This window comes from Gasterosteus aculeatus, chromosome X, assembly GCF_964276395.1.
Source record: "Gasterosteus aculeatus chromosome X, fGasAcu3.hap1.1, whole genome shotgun sequence".
NCBI lineage: Eukaryota > Metazoa > Chordata > Actinopteri > Perciformes > Gasterosteidae > Gasterosteus > Gasterosteus aculeatus.
The window spans coordinates 311,189-324,216 of record NC_135698.1 but is presented as its reverse complement, the minus strand read 5'-3'; the positions used below and the strand labels follow the sequence as shown (position 1 = coordinate 324,216).

At 46.8% G+C, this 13,028-nt stretch overlaps 35 non-coding genes across 35 annotated transcripts; all 35 read left to right on the top strand.

Moving 5' to 3' along the window:
* The first annotated feature begins 556 nt into the window (after window positions 1-556).
* trnav-uac (transfer RNA valine (anticodon UAC)) lies at window positions 557-629 on the top strand. Its single transcript has one exon. It is a non-coding gene; the product is annotated as a tRNA-Val (tRNA).
* Window positions 630-824: 195 nt separating this feature from the next.
* trnav-cac (transfer RNA valine (anticodon CAC)) lies at window positions 825-897 on the top strand. Its single transcript has one exon. It is a non-coding gene; the product is annotated as a tRNA-Val (tRNA).
* Window positions 898-1,133: 236 nt separating this feature from the next.
* trnav-aac (transfer RNA valine (anticodon AAC)) lies at window positions 1,134-1,206 on the top strand. The gene has a single exon. It is a non-coding gene; the product is annotated as a tRNA-Val (tRNA).
* An 87-nt stretch (window positions 1,207-1,293) lies between these two features.
* On the top strand, window positions 1,294-1,366 carry trnav-cac (transfer RNA valine (anticodon CAC)). Its single transcript has one exon. It is a non-coding gene; the product is annotated as a tRNA-Val (tRNA).
* Window positions 1,367-1,771: 405 nt separating this feature from the next.
* On the top strand, window positions 1,772-1,844 carry trnaa-ugc (transfer RNA alanine (anticodon UGC)). Its single transcript has one exon. It is a non-coding gene; the product is annotated as a tRNA-Ala (tRNA).
* An 87-nt stretch (window positions 1,845-1,931) lies between these two features.
* On the top strand, window positions 1,932-2,004 carry trnav-aac (transfer RNA valine (anticodon AAC)). The gene has a single exon. It is a non-coding gene; the product is annotated as a tRNA-Val (tRNA).
* A 556-nt stretch (window positions 2,005-2,560) lies between these two features.
* Window positions 2,561-2,633, top strand: trnav-cac (transfer RNA valine (anticodon CAC)). Its single transcript has one exon. It is a non-coding gene; the product is annotated as a tRNA-Val (tRNA).
* Window positions 2,634-2,719: 86 nt separating this feature from the next.
* On the top strand, window positions 2,720-2,792 carry trnav-cac (transfer RNA valine (anticodon CAC)). Its single transcript has one exon. It is a non-coding gene; the product is annotated as a tRNA-Val (tRNA).
* Window positions 2,793-2,878: 86 nt separating this feature from the next.
* On the top strand, window positions 2,879-2,951 carry trnav-aac (transfer RNA valine (anticodon AAC)). The gene has a single exon. It is a non-coding gene; the product is annotated as a tRNA-Val (tRNA).
* Window positions 2,952-3,508: 557 nt separating this feature from the next.
* Window positions 3,509-3,581, top strand: trnav-aac (transfer RNA valine (anticodon AAC)). The gene has a single exon. It is a non-coding gene; the product is annotated as a tRNA-Val (tRNA).
* Window positions 3,582-3,978: 397 nt separating this feature from the next.
* Window positions 3,979-4,051, top strand: trnav-uac (transfer RNA valine (anticodon UAC)). Its single transcript has one exon. It is a non-coding gene; the product is annotated as a tRNA-Val (tRNA).
* A 346-nt stretch (window positions 4,052-4,397) lies between these two features.
* Window positions 4,398-4,470, top strand: trnav-cac (transfer RNA valine (anticodon CAC)). The gene has a single exon. It is a non-coding gene; the product is annotated as a tRNA-Val (tRNA).
* A 236-nt stretch (window positions 4,471-4,706) lies between these two features.
* On the top strand, window positions 4,707-4,779 carry trnav-aac (transfer RNA valine (anticodon AAC)). Its single transcript has one exon. It is a non-coding gene; the product is annotated as a tRNA-Val (tRNA).
* Window positions 4,780-4,866: 87 nt separating this feature from the next.
* Window positions 4,867-4,939, top strand: trnav-cac (transfer RNA valine (anticodon CAC)). The gene has a single exon. It is a non-coding gene; the product is annotated as a tRNA-Val (tRNA).
* A 405-nt stretch (window positions 4,940-5,344) lies between these two features.
* trnaa-ugc (transfer RNA alanine (anticodon UGC)) lies at window positions 5,345-5,417 on the top strand. Its single transcript has one exon. It is a non-coding gene; the product is annotated as a tRNA-Ala (tRNA).
* Window positions 5,418-6,133: 716 nt separating this feature from the next.
* Window positions 6,134-6,206, top strand: trnav-cac (transfer RNA valine (anticodon CAC)). Its single transcript has one exon. It is a non-coding gene; the product is annotated as a tRNA-Val (tRNA).
* An 86-nt stretch (window positions 6,207-6,292) lies between these two features.
* trnav-cac (transfer RNA valine (anticodon CAC)) lies at window positions 6,293-6,365 on the top strand. The gene has a single exon. It is a non-coding gene; the product is annotated as a tRNA-Val (tRNA).
* An 86-nt stretch (window positions 6,366-6,451) lies between these two features.
* On the top strand, window positions 6,452-6,524 carry trnav-aac (transfer RNA valine (anticodon AAC)). Its single transcript has one exon. It is a non-coding gene; the product is annotated as a tRNA-Val (tRNA).
* A 557-nt stretch (window positions 6,525-7,081) lies between these two features.
* trnav-aac (transfer RNA valine (anticodon AAC)) lies at window positions 7,082-7,154 on the top strand. Its single transcript has one exon. It is a non-coding gene; the product is annotated as a tRNA-Val (tRNA).
* A 397-nt stretch (window positions 7,155-7,551) lies between these two features.
* On the top strand, window positions 7,552-7,624 carry trnav-uac (transfer RNA valine (anticodon UAC)). Its single transcript has one exon. It is a non-coding gene; the product is annotated as a tRNA-Val (tRNA).
* Window positions 7,625-7,970: 346 nt separating this feature from the next.
* Window positions 7,971-8,043, top strand: trnav-cac (transfer RNA valine (anticodon CAC)). The gene has a single exon. It is a non-coding gene; the product is annotated as a tRNA-Val (tRNA).
* A 396-nt stretch (window positions 8,044-8,439) lies between these two features.
* trnaa-ugc (transfer RNA alanine (anticodon UGC)) lies at window positions 8,440-8,512 on the top strand. Its single transcript has one exon. It is a non-coding gene; the product is annotated as a tRNA-Ala (tRNA).
* Window positions 8,513-8,599: 87 nt separating this feature from the next.
* Window positions 8,600-8,672, top strand: trnav-aac (transfer RNA valine (anticodon AAC)). The gene has a single exon. It is a non-coding gene; the product is annotated as a tRNA-Val (tRNA).
* A 556-nt stretch (window positions 8,673-9,228) lies between these two features.
* Window positions 9,229-9,301, top strand: trnav-aac (transfer RNA valine (anticodon AAC)). Its single transcript has one exon. It is a non-coding gene; the product is annotated as a tRNA-Val (tRNA).
* An 87-nt stretch (window positions 9,302-9,388) lies between these two features.
* Window positions 9,389-9,461, top strand: trnav-cac (transfer RNA valine (anticodon CAC)). The gene has a single exon. It is a non-coding gene; the product is annotated as a tRNA-Val (tRNA).
* Window positions 9,462-9,547: 86 nt separating this feature from the next.
* trnav-cac (transfer RNA valine (anticodon CAC)) lies at window positions 9,548-9,620 on the top strand. The gene has a single exon. It is a non-coding gene; the product is annotated as a tRNA-Val (tRNA).
* Window positions 9,621-9,706: 86 nt separating this feature from the next.
* Window positions 9,707-9,779, top strand: trnav-aac (transfer RNA valine (anticodon AAC)). The gene has a single exon. It is a non-coding gene; the product is annotated as a tRNA-Val (tRNA).
* Window positions 9,780-10,176: 397 nt separating this feature from the next.
* On the top strand, window positions 10,177-10,249 carry trnav-uac (transfer RNA valine (anticodon UAC)). Its single transcript has one exon. It is a non-coding gene; the product is annotated as a tRNA-Val (tRNA).
* A 557-nt stretch (window positions 10,250-10,806) lies between these two features.
* On the top strand, window positions 10,807-10,879 carry trnav-uac (transfer RNA valine (anticodon UAC)). Its single transcript has one exon. It is a non-coding gene; the product is annotated as a tRNA-Val (tRNA).
* Window positions 10,880-11,117: 238 nt separating this feature from the next.
* Window positions 11,118-11,190, top strand: trnav-cac (transfer RNA valine (anticodon CAC)). The gene has a single exon. It is a non-coding gene; the product is annotated as a tRNA-Val (tRNA).
* Window positions 11,191-11,277: 87 nt separating this feature from the next.
* Window positions 11,278-11,350, top strand: trnav-uac (transfer RNA valine (anticodon UAC)). The gene has a single exon. It is a non-coding gene; the product is annotated as a tRNA-Val (tRNA).
* A 346-nt stretch (window positions 11,351-11,696) lies between these two features.
* trnav-cac (transfer RNA valine (anticodon CAC)) lies at window positions 11,697-11,769 on the top strand. Its single transcript has one exon. It is a non-coding gene; the product is annotated as a tRNA-Val (tRNA).
* Window positions 11,770-11,855: 86 nt separating this feature from the next.
* trnav-uac (transfer RNA valine (anticodon UAC)) lies at window positions 11,856-11,928 on the top strand. The gene has a single exon. It is a non-coding gene; the product is annotated as a tRNA-Val (tRNA).
* Window positions 11,929-12,274: 346 nt separating this feature from the next.
* trnav-cac (transfer RNA valine (anticodon CAC)) lies at window positions 12,275-12,347 on the top strand. Its single transcript has one exon. It is a non-coding gene; the product is annotated as a tRNA-Val (tRNA).
* A 345-nt stretch (window positions 12,348-12,692) lies between these two features.
* trnav-aac (transfer RNA valine (anticodon AAC)) lies at window positions 12,693-12,765 on the top strand. Its single transcript has one exon. It is a non-coding gene; the product is annotated as a tRNA-Val (tRNA).
* Window positions 12,766-13,028: the final 263 nt, after the last annotated feature.

Here is a 13,028-nt window from a genome sequence, read left to right as displayed (position 1 = left end):
CGGAAACAGTCGTTGATGTTTTTTTCTTTGATTCCCAACTTCAACATTCAAACAGATAAACATGCGCTATGTCCCTGAACGCACCATCTCATGTGGTTTCCGTAGTGTAGTGGTTATCACGTTCGCGAAAGGTCCCTGGTTCGAGACCGGGCGGAAACAGTCGTTGATGTTTTTTTCTTTATTCCGAACTTCAGCAATCAAACAGATAAACATACACTATGTCCCTGAACGCACCATCTCCTGTGGTTTCCGTAGTGTAGTGGTTATCACGTTCGCCTTACACGCGAAAGGTCCCCGTTTCGAGACCGGGCGGAAACAGTCGTTGATGTTTTTTTCTTTGATTCCCAACTTCAACATTCAAACAGATATACATAAACTATGTCCCTGAACACACCGTCTCATGTGGTTTTCGTAGTGTAGTGGTTATCACGTTCGCGAAAGGTCCCCGGTTCGAGACCGGGCGGAAACAGTCGTCGGTGTTTCTTTCTTTGATTCCGAACTTCAACAATCAAACAGATAAACATAAACTATGTCCCTGAACGCACCATCTCATGTGGTTTCCGTAGTGTAGTGGTTATCACGTTCGCCTTACACGCGAAAGGTCCCCGGTTCGAGACCGGGCGGAAACAGTCGTTGGTCTTTCTTTCTTTGATTCCGAACTTCAACAATCAAACAGAGAAACATGCGATATGTCCCTGAACGCACCATCTCATGTGGTTTCCGTAGTGTAGTGGTTATCACGTTCTCCTAACACTTGAAAGGTCCCCGTTTCGAGACCGGGCGGAAACAATCGTTGATGGTTCCTGAACACACCGTCTCATGTGGTTTCCGTAGTGTAGTGGTTATCACGTTCGCCTCACACGCGAAAGGTCCCCGGTTCGAAACCGGGCGGAAACAGTCGTTGTTGTTTTTTTCTTTATTCCGAACTTCAGCAATCAAACAGATAAACATGCGCTATGTCCCTGAACGCACCATCTCATGTGGTTTCCGTAGTGTAGTGGTTATCACGTTCGCGAAAGGTCCCTGGTTCGAGACCGGGCGGAAACAGTCGTTGATGTTTTTTTCTTTATTCCGAACTTCAGCAATCAAACAGATAAACATAAGCTATGTCCCTGAACGCACCATCTCATGTTGTTTCCGTAGTGTAGTGGTTATCACGTTCGCCTAACACGCGAAAGGTCCCCGGTTCGAGACCGGGCGGAAACAGTCGTTGGTGTTTCTTTCTTTGATTCTGAACTTCAACAATCAAACAGATAAACATGCCCTATGTCCCTGAACGCACCATCTCATGTGGTTTCCGTAGTGTAGTGGTTATCACGTTCGCCTCACACGCGAAAGGTCCCCGGTTCGAGACCGGGCGGAAACAGTCGTTGATGTTTTTTTCTTTATTCCGAACTTCAGCAATCAAACAGATAAACATACACTATGTCCCTGAACGCACCATCTCCTGTGGTTTCCGTAGTGTAGTGGTTATCACGTTCGCCTTACACGCGAAAGGTCCCCGTTTCGAGACCGGGCGGAAACAGTCGTTGATGTTTTTTTCTTTGATTCCGAAATTCAACAATCAAACAGATAAACATAAGCTATGTCCCTGAACGCACCATCTCATGTGGTTTCCGTAGTGTAGTGGTTATCACGTTCGCCTCACACGCGAAAGGTGCCCTGTTCGAGACCGGGCGGAAACAGTCGTTGATGTTTTTTTCTTTATTCCAAACTTCAGCAATCAAACAGATAAACATAAGCTATGTCCCTGAACGCACCATCTCATGTTGTTTCCGTAGTGTAGTGGTTATAACGTTCGCCTTGCACGCGAAAGGTCCCCGGTTCGAGACCGGGCGGAAACAGTCGTTGATGTTTTTTTCTTTGATTCCGAAATTCAACAATCAAACAGATAAACATAAGCTATGTCCCTGAACGCACCATCTCATGTGGTTTCCGTAGTGTAGTGGTTATCACGTTCGCCTAACACGCGAAAGGTCCCCGGTTCGAGACCGGGCGGAAACAGTCGTTGGTGTTTCTTTCTTTGATTCCGAACTTCAACAATCAAACAGATAAACATAAGCTATGTCCCTGAAGGCACCATCTCATGTGGTTTCCGTAGTGTAGTGGTTATCACGTTCGCCTCACATGCGAAAGGTCCCCGTTTCGAGACCGGGCGGAAACAGTCGTTGATGTTTTTTTCTTTGATTCCCAACTTCAACATTCAAACAGATAAACATGCGCTATGTCCCTGAACGCACCATCTCATGTGGTTTCCGTAGTGTAGTGGTTATCACGTTCGCGAAAGGTCCCTGGTTCGAGACCGGGCGGAAACAGTCGTTGATGTTTTTTTCTTTATTCCGAACTTCAGCAATCAAACAGATAAACATACACTATGTCCCTGAACGCACCATCTCCTGTGGTTTCCGTAGTGTAGTGGTTATCACGTTCGCCTTACACGCGAAAGGTCCCCGTTTTGAGACCGGGCGGAAACAGTCGTTGATGTTTTTTTCTTTATTCCGAACTTCAGCAATCAAACAGATAAACATGCCCTATGTCCCTGAACGCACCATCTCATGTGGTTTCCGTAGTGTAGTGGTTATCACGTTCGCCTCACACGCGAAAGGTCCCCGGTTCGAGACCGGGCGGAAACAGTCGTTGATGTTTTTTTCTTTATTCCAAACTTCAGCAATCAAACAGATAAACATACACTATGTCCCTGAACACACCATCTCCTGTGGTTTCCGTAGTGTAGTGGTTATCACGTTCGCCTCACACGCGAAAGGTCCCCGGTTCGAGACCGGGCGGAAACAGTTGTTGATGTTTTTTTCTTTATTCCAAACTTCAGCAATCAAACAGATAAACATACACTATGTCCCTGAACGCACCATCTCATGTTGTTTCCGTAGTGTAGTGGTTATCACGTTCGCCTAACACGCGAAAGGTCCCCGGTTCGAGACCGGGCGGAAACAGTCGTTGGTGTTTCTTTCTTTGATTCCGAACTTCAACAATCAAACAGATAAACATAAGCTATGTCCCTGAAGGCACCATCTCATGTGGTTTCCGTAGTGTAGTGGTTATCACGTTCGCCTCACACGCGAAAGGTCCCCGTTTCGAGACCGGGCGGAAACAGTCGTTGATGTTTTTTTCTTTGATTCCCAACTTCAACATTCAAACAGATAAACATGCGCTATGTCCCTGAACGCACCATCTCATGTGGTTTCCGTAGTGTAGTGGTTATCACGTTCGCGAAAGGTCCCTGGTTCGAGACCGGGCGGAAACAGTCGTTGATGTTTTTTTCTTTATTCCGAACTTCAGCAATCAAACAGATAAACATACACTATGTCCCTGAACGCACCATCTCCTGTGGTTTCCGTAGTGTAGTGGTTATCACGTTCGCCTTACACGCGAAAGGTCCCCGTTTCGAGACCGGGCGGAAACAGTCGTTGATGTTTTTTTCTTTGATTCCCAACTTCAGCAATCAAACAGATAAACATACACTATGTCCCTGAACGCACCATCTCATGTTGTTTCCGTAGTGTAGTGGTTATCACGTTCGCCTAACACGCGAAAGGTCCCCGGTTCGAGACCGGGCGGAAACAGTCGTTGGTGTTTCTTTCTTTGATTCCGAACTTCAACAATCAAACAGATAAACATAAGCTATGTCCCTGAAGGCACCATCTCATGTGGTTTCCGTAGTGTAGTGGTTATCACGTTCGCCTCACACGCGAAAGGTCCCCGTTTCGAGACCGGGCGGAAACAGTCGTTGATGTTTTTTTCTTTGATTCCCAACTTCAACATTCAAACAGATAAACATGCGCTATGTCCCTGAACGCACCATCTCATGTGGTTTCCGTAGTGTAGTGGTTATCACGTTCGCGAAAGGTCCCTGGTTCGAGACCGGGCGGAAACAGTCGTTGATGTTTTTTTCTTTATTCCGAACTTCAGCAATCAAACAGATAAACATACACTATGTCCCTGAACGCACCATCTCCTGTGGTTTCCGTAGTGTAGTGGTTATCACGTTCGCCTTACACGCGAAAGGTCCCCGGTTCGAGACCGGGCGGAAACAGTCGTTGGTCTTTCTTTCTTTGATTCCGAACTTCAACAATCAAACAGAGAAACATGCGATATGTCCCTGAACGCACCATCTCATGTGGTTTCCGTAGTGTAGTGGTTATCACGTTCTCCTAACACTTGAAAGGTCCCCGTTTCGAGACCGGGCGGAAACAATCGTTGATGGTTCCTGAACACACCGTCTCATGTGGTTTCCGTAGTGTAGTGGTTATCACGTTCGCGAAAGGTCCCCGGTTCGAGACCGGGCGGAAACAGTCGTTGGTGTTCCTTTCTTTGATTCCGAACTTCAACAATCAAAAAGATAAACATGCCCTATGTCCCTGAACGCACCATATCATGTGGTTTCCGTAGTGTAGTGGTTATCACGTTCGCCTCACACGCGAAAGGTCCCCGGTTCGAAACCGGGCGGAAACAGTCGTTGTTGTTTTTTTCTTTATTCCGAACTTCAGCAATCAAACAGATAAACATGCGCTATGTCCCTGAACGCACCATCTCATGTGGTTTCCGTAGTGTAGTGGTTATCACGTTCGCGAAAGGTCCCTGGTTCGAGACCGGGCGGAAACAGTCGTTGATGTTTTTTTCTTTATTCCGAACTTCAGCAATCAAACAGATAAACATAAGCTATGTCCCTGAACGCACCATCTCATGTTGTTTCCGTAGTGTAGTGGTTATCACGTTCGCCTAACACGCGAAAGGTCCCCGGTTCGAGACCGGGCGGAAACAGTCGTTGGTGTTTCTTTCTTTGATTCTGAACTTCAACAATCAAACAGATAAACATGCCCTATGTCCCTGAACGCACCATCTCATGTGGTTTCCGTAGTGTAGTGGTTATCACGTTCGCCTCACACGCGAAAGGTCCCCGGTTCGAGACCGGGCGGAAACAGTCGTTGATGTTTTTTTCTTTATTCCGAACTTCAGCAATCAAACAGATAAACATACACTATGTCCCTGAACGCACCATCTCCTGTGGTTTCCGTAGTGTAGTGGTTATCACGTTCGCCTTACACGCGAAAGGTCCCCGTTTCGAGACCGGGCGGAAACAGTCGTTGATGTTTTTTTCTTTGATTCCGAAATTCAATAATCAAACAGATAAACATAAGCTATGTCCCTGAACGCACCATCTCATGTGGTTTCCGTAGTGTAGTGGTTATCACGTTCGCCTCACACGCGAAAGGTGCCCTGTTCGAGACCGGGCGGAAACAGTCGTTGATGTTTTTTTCTTTATTCCAAACTTCAGCAATCAAACAGATAAACATAAGCTATGTCCCTGAACGCACCATCTCATGTTGTTTCCGTAGTGTAGTGGTTATAACGTTCGCCTTGCACGCGAAAGGTCCCCGGTTCGAGACCGGGCGGAAACAGTCGTTGATGTTTTTTTCTTTGATTCCGAAATTCAACAATCAAACAGATAAACATAAGCTATGTCCCTGAACGCACCATCTCATGTGGTTTCCGTAGTGTAGTGGTTATCACGTTCGCCTAACACGCGAAAGTTCCCCGGTTCGAGACCGGGCGGAAACAGTCGTTGGTGTTTCTTTCTTTGATTCCGAACTTCAACAATCAAACAGATAAACATAAGCTATGTCCCTGAAGGCACCATCTCATGTGGTTTCCGTAGTGTAGTGGTTATCACGTTCGCCTCACATGCGAAAGGTCCCCGTTTCGAGACCGGGCGGAAACAGTCGTTGATGTTTTTTTCTTTGATTCCCAACTTCAACATTCAAACAGATAAACATGCGCTATGTCCCTGAACGCACCATCTCATGTGGTTTCCGTAGTGTAGTGGTTATCACGTTCGCGAAAGGTCCCTGGTTCGAGACCGGGCGGAAACAGTCGTTGATGTTTTTTTCTTTATTCCGAACTTCAGCAATCAAACAGATAAACATACACTATGTCCCTGAACGCACCATCTCCTGTGGTTTCCGTAGTGTAGTGGTTATCACGTTCGCCTTACACGCGAAAGGTCCCCGTTTTGAGACCGGGCGGAAACAGTCGTTGATGTTTTTTTCTTTATTCCGAACTTCAGCAATCAAACAGATAAACATGCCCTATGTCCCTGAACGCACCATCTCATGTGGTTTCCGTAGTGTAGTGGTTATCACGTTCGCCTCACACGCGAAAGGTCCCCGGTTCGAGACCGGGCGGAAACAGTCGTTGATGTTTTTTTCTTTATTCCAAACTTCTGCAATCAAACAGATAAACATACACTATGTCCCTGAACACACCATCTCCTGTGGTTTCCGTAGTGTAGTGGTTATCACGTTCGCCTCACACGCGAAAGGTCCCCGGTTCGAGACCGGGCGGAAACAGTTGTTGATGTTTTTTTCTTTATTCCAAACTTCAGCAATCAAACAGATAAACATACACTATGTCCCTGAACGCACCATCTCATGTTGTTTCCGTAGTGTAGTGGTTATCACGTTCGCCTAACACGCGAAAGGTCCCCGGTTCGAGACCGGGCGGAAACAGTCGTTGGTGTTTCTTTCTTTGATTCCGAACTTCAACAATCAAACAGATAAACATAAGCTATGTCCCTGAAGGCACCATCTCATGTGGTTTCCGTAGTGTAGTGGTTATCACGTTCGCCTCACACGCGAAAGGTCCCCGTTTCGAGACCGGGCGGAAACAGTCGTTGATGTTTTTTTCTTTGATTCCCAACTTCAACATTCAAACAGATAAACATGCGCTATGTCCCTGAACGCACCATCTCATGTGGTTTCCGTAGTGTAGTGGTTATCACGTTCGCGAAAGGTCCCTGGTTCGAGACCGGGCGGAAACAGTCGTTGATGTTTTTTTCTTTATTCCGAACTTCAGCAATCAAACAGATAAACATACACTATGTCCCTGAACGCACCATCTCCTGTGGTTTCCGTAGTGTAGTGGTTATCACGTTCGCCTTACACGCGAAAGGTCCCCGTTTCGAGACCGGGCGGAAACAGTCGTTGATGTTTTTTTCTTTGATTCCCAACTTCAGCAATCAAACAGATAAACATACACTATGTCCCTGAACGCACCATCTCATGTTGTTTCCGTAGTGTAGTGGTTATCACGTTCGCCTAACACGCGAAAGGTCCCCGGTTCGAGACCGGGCGGAAACAGTCGTTGGTGTTTCTTTCTTTGATTCCGAACTTCAACAATCAAACAGATAAACATAAGCTATGTCCCTGAAGGCACCATCTCATGTGGTTTCCGTAGTGTAGTGGTTATCACGTTCGCCTCACACGCGAAAGGTCCCCGTTTCGAGACCGGGCGGAAACAGTCGTTGATGTTTTTTTCTTTGATTCCCAACTTCAACATTCAAACAGATAAACATGCGCTATGTCCCTGAACGCACCATCTCATGTGGTTTCCGTAGTGTAGTGGTTATCACGTTCGCGAAAGGTCCCTGGTTCGAGACCGGGCGGAAACAGTCGTTGATGTTTTTTTCTTTATTCCGAACTTCAGCAATCAAACAGATAAACATACACTATGTCCCTGAACGCACCATCTCCTGTGGTTTCCGTAGTGTAGTGGTTATCACGTTCGCCTTACACGCGAAAGGTCCCCGGTTCGAGACCGGGCGGAAACAGTCGTTGGTCTTTCTTTCTTTGATTCCGAACTTCAACAATCAAACAGAGAAACATGCGATATGTCCCTGAACGCACCATCTCATGTGGTTTCCGTAGTGTAGTGGTTATCACGTTCTCCTAACACTTGAAAGGTCCCCGTTTCGAGACCGGGCGGAAACAATCGTTGATGGTTCCTGAACACACCGTCTCATGTGGTTTCCGTAGTGTAGTGGTTATCACGTTCGCGAAAGGTCCCCGGTTCGAGACCGGGCGGAAACAGTCGTTGGTGTTCCTTTCTTTGATTCCGAACTTCAACAATCAAAAAGATAAACATGCCCTATGTCCCTGAACGCACCATATCATGTGGTTTCCGTAGTGTAGTGGTTATCACGTTCGCCTCACACGCGAAAGGTCCCCGGTTCGAAACCGGGCGGAAACAGTCGTTGTTGTTTTTTTCTTTATTCCGAACTTCAGCAATCAAACAGATAAACATGCGCTATGTCCCTGAACGCACCATCTCATGTGGTTTCCGTAGTGTAGTGGTTATCACGTTCGCGAAAGGTCCCTGGTTCGAGACCGGGCGGAAACAGTCGTTGATGTTTTTTTCTTTGATTCCGAAATTCAACAATCAAACAGATAAACATAAGCTATGTCCCTGAACGCACCATCTCATGTGGTTTCCGTAGTGTAGTGGTTATCACGTTCGCCTCACACGCGAAAGGTCCCCTGTTCGAGACCGGGCGGAAACAGTCGTTGATGTTTTTTTCTTTATTCCAAACTTCAGCAATCAAACAGATAAACATAAGCTATGTCCCTGAACGCACCATCTCATGTTGTTTCCGTAGTGTAGTGGTTATAACGTTCGCCTTGCACGCGAAAGGTCCCCGGTTCGAGACCGGGCGGAAACAGTCGTTGATGTTTTTTTCTTTGATTCCGAAATTCAACAATCAAACAGATAAACATAAGCTATGTCCCTGAACGCACCATCTCATGTGGTTTCCGTAGTGTAGTGGTTATCACGTTCGCCTAACACGCGAAAGGTCCCCGGTTCGAGACCGGGCGGAAACAGTCGTTGGTGTTTCTTTCTTTGATTCCGAACTTCAACAATCAAACAGATAAACATAAGCTATGTCCCTGAAGGCACCATCTCATGTGGTTTCCGTAGTGTGGTGGTTATCACGTTCGCCTCACATGCGAAAGGTCCCCGTTTCGAGACCGGGCGGAAACAGTCGTTGATGTTTTTTTCTTTGATTCCCAACTTCAACATTCAAACAGATAAACATGCGCTATGTCCCTGAACGCACCATCTCATGTGGTTTCCGTAGTGTAGTGGTTATCACGTTCGCGAAAGGTCCCTGGTTCGAGACCGGGCGGAAACAGTCGTTGATGTTTTTTTCTTTATTCCGAACTTCAGCAATCAAACAGATAAACATACACTATGTCCCTGAACGCACCATCTCCTGTGGTTTCCGTAGTGTAGTGGTTATCACGTTCGCCTTACACGCGAAAGGTCCCCGTTTTGAGACCGGGCGGAAACAGTCGTTGATGTTTTTTTCTTTATTCCGAACTTCAGCAATCAAACAGATAAACATAAGCTATGTCCCTGAACGCACCATCTCATGTTGTTTCCGTAGTGTAGTGGTTATCACGTTCGCCTAACACGCGAAAGGTCCCCGGTTCGAGACCGGGCGGAAACAGTCGTTGGTGTTTCTTTCTTTGATTCTGAACTTCAACAATCAAACAGATAAACATGCCCTATGTCCCTGAACGCACCATCTCATGTGGTTTCCGTAGTGTAGTGGTTATCACGTTCGCCTCACACGCGAAAGGTCCCCGGTTCGAGACCGGGCGGAAACAGTCGTTGATGTTTTTTTCTTTATTCCAAACTTCAGCAATCAAACAGATAAACATACACTATGTCCCTGAACACACCATCTCCTGTGGTTTCCGTAGTGTAGTGGTTATCACGTTCGCCTCACACGCGAAAGGTCCCCGGTTCGAGACCGGGCGGAAACAGTTGTTGATGTTTTTTTCTTTATTCCAAACTTCAGCAATCAAACAGATAAACATACACTATGTCCCTGAACGCACCATCTCATGTTGTTTCCGTAGTGTAGTGGTTATCACGTTCGCCTAACACGCGAAAGGTCCCCGGTTCGAGACCGGGCGGAAACAGTCGTTGGTGTTTCTTTCTTTGATTCCGAACTTCAACAATCAAACAGATAAACATAAGCTATGTCCCTGAAGGCACCATCTCATGTGGTTTCCGTAGTGTAGTGGTTATCACGTTCGCCTCACACGCGAAAGGTCCCCGTTTCGAGACCGGGCGGAAACAGTCGTTGATGTTTTTTTCTTTGATTCCCAACTTCAACATTCAAACAGATAAACATGCGCTATGTCCCTGAACGCACCATCTCATGTGGTTTCCGTAGTGTAGTGGTTATCACGTTCGCGAAAGGTCCCTGGTTCGAGACCGGGCGGAAACAGTCGTTGATGTTTTTTTCTTTATTCCGAACTTCAGCAATCAAACAGATAAACATACACTATGTCCCTGAACGCACCATCTCCTGTGGTTTCCGTAGTGTAGTGGTTATCACGTTCGCCTTACACGCGAAAGGTCCCCGTTTCGAGACCGGGCGGAAACAGTCGTTGATGTTTTTTTCTTTGATTCCCAACTTCAGCAATCAAACAGATAAACATACACTATGTCCCTGAACGCACCATCTCATGTTGTTTCCGTAGTGTAGTGGTTATCACGTTCGCCTAACACGCGAAAGGTCCCCGGTTCGTGACCGGGCGGAAACAGTCGTTGGTGTTTCTTTCTTTGATTCCGAACTTCAACAATCAAACAGATAAACATAAGCTATGTCCCTGAAGGCACCATCTCATGTGGTTTCCGTAGTGTAGTGGTTATCACATTCGCCTCACACGCGAAAGGTCCCCGTTTCGAGACCGGGCGGAAACAGTCGTTGATGTTTTTTTCTTTGATTCCCAACTTCAACATTCAAACAGATAAACATGCGCTATGTCCCTGAACGCACCATCTCATGTGGTTTCCGTAGTGTAGTGGTTATCACGTTCGCGAAAGGTCCCTGGTTCGAGACCGGGCGGAAACAGTCGTTGATGTTTTTTTCTTTATTCCGAACTTCAGCAATCAAACAGATAAACATACACTATGTCCCTGAACGCACCATCTCCTGTGGTTTCCGTAGTGTAGTGGTTATCACGTTCGCCTTACACGCGAAAGGTCCCCGTTTCGAGACCGGGCGGAAACAGTCGTTGATGTTTTTTTCTTTGATTCCCAACTTCAACATTCAAACAGATATACATAAACTATGTCCCTGAACACACCGTCTCATGTGGTTTTCGTAGTGTAGTGGTTATCACGTTCGCGAAAGGTCCCCGGTTCGAGACCGGGCGGAAACAGTCGTCGGTGTTTCTTTCTTTGATTCCGAACTTCAACAATCAAACAGATAAACATAAGCTATGTCCCTGAAGGCACCATCTCATGTGGTTTCCGTAGTGTAGTGGTTATCACGTTCGCCTCACACGCGAAAGGTCCCCGGTTCGAGACCGGGCGGAAACAGTCGTTGATGTTTTTTTCTTTGATTCCCAACTTCAACATTCAAACAGATATACATAAACTATGTCCCTGAACACGCCATCTCCTGTGGTTTCCGTAGTGTAGTGGTTATCACGTTCGCCTTACACGCGAAAGGTCCCCGGTTCGAGACCGGGCGGAAACAGTCGTTGGTCTTTCTTTCTTTGATTCCGAACTTCAACAATCAAACAGAGAAACATGCGATATGTCCCTGAACGCACCATCTCATGTGGTTTCCGTAGTGTAGTGGTTATCACGTTCTCCTAACACTCGAAAGGTCCCCGTTTCGAGACCGGGCGGAAACAATCGTTGATGGTTCCTGAACACACCGTCTCATGTGGTTTCCGTAGTGTAGTGGTTATCACGTTCGCGAAAGGTCCCCGGTTCGAGACCGGGCGGAAACAGTCGTTGGTGTTCCTTTCTTTGATTCCGAACTTCAACAATCAAAAAGATAAACATGCCCTATGTCCCTGAACGCACCATCTCATGTGGTTTCCGTAGTGTAGTGGTTATCACGTTCGCCTCACACGCGAAAGGTCCCCGGTTCGAGACCGGGCGGAAACAGTCGTTGTTGTTTTTTTCTTTATTCCGAACTTCAACATTCAAACAGATATACATAAACTATGTCCCTGAACACACCATCTCCTGTGGTTTCCGTAGTGTAGTGGTTATCACGTTCGCCTTACACGCGAAAGGTCCCCGGTTCGAGACCGGGCGGAAACAGTCGTTGGTCTTTCTTTCTTTGATTCCGAACTTGAACAATCAAACAGAGAAACATGCGATATGTCCCTGAACGCACCATCTCATGTGGTTTCCGTAGTGTAGTGGTTATCACGTTCTCCTAACACTCGAAAGGTCCCCGTTTCGAGACCGGGCGGAAACAATCGTTGATGGTTCCTGAACACACCTTCTCATGTGGTTTCCGTAGTGTAGTGGTTATCACGTTCGCGAAAGGTCCCCGGTTCGAGACCGGGCGGAAACAGTCGTTGGTGTTCCTTTCTTTGATTCCGAACTTCAACAATGAAAAAGATAAACATGCCCTATGTCTCTGAACGCACCATCTCATGTGGTTTCCGTAGTGTAGTGGTTATCACGTTCGCCTCACACGCGAAAGGTCCCCGGTTCGAGACCGGGCGGAAACAGTCGTTGTTGTTTTTTTCTTTATTCCGAACTTCAACAATCAAACAGATAAACATGCGCTATGTCCCTGAACGCACCATCTCATGTGGTTTCCGTAGTGTAGTGGTTATCACGTTCTCCTAACACTCGAAAGGTCCCCGTTTCGAGACCGGGCGGAAACAATCGTTGATGGTTCCTGAACACACCGTCTCATGTGGTTTCCGTAGTGTAGTGGTTATCACGTTCGCGAAAGGTCCCCGGTTCGAGACCGGGCGGAAACAGTCGTTGGTGTTTCTTTCTTTGATTCCGAACTTCAACAATCAAACAGATAAACATAAGCTATGTCCCTGAACGCACCATCTCATGTTGTTTCCGTAGTGTAGTGGTTATCACGTTCGCCTAACACGCGAAAGGTCCCCGGTTCGAGACCGGGCGGAAACAGTCGTTGGTGTTTCTTTCTTTGATTCCGAACTTCAACAATCAAACAGATAAACATAAGCTATGTCCCTGAAGGCACCATCTCATGTGGTTTCCGTAGTGTAGTGGTTATCACGTTCGCCTCACACGCGAAAGGTCCCCGTTTCGAGACCGGGCGGAAACAGTCGTTGATGTTTTTTTCTTTGATTCCCAACTTCAACATTCAAACAGATAAACATGCGCTATGTCCCTGAACGCACCATCTCATGTGGTTTCCGTAGTGTAGT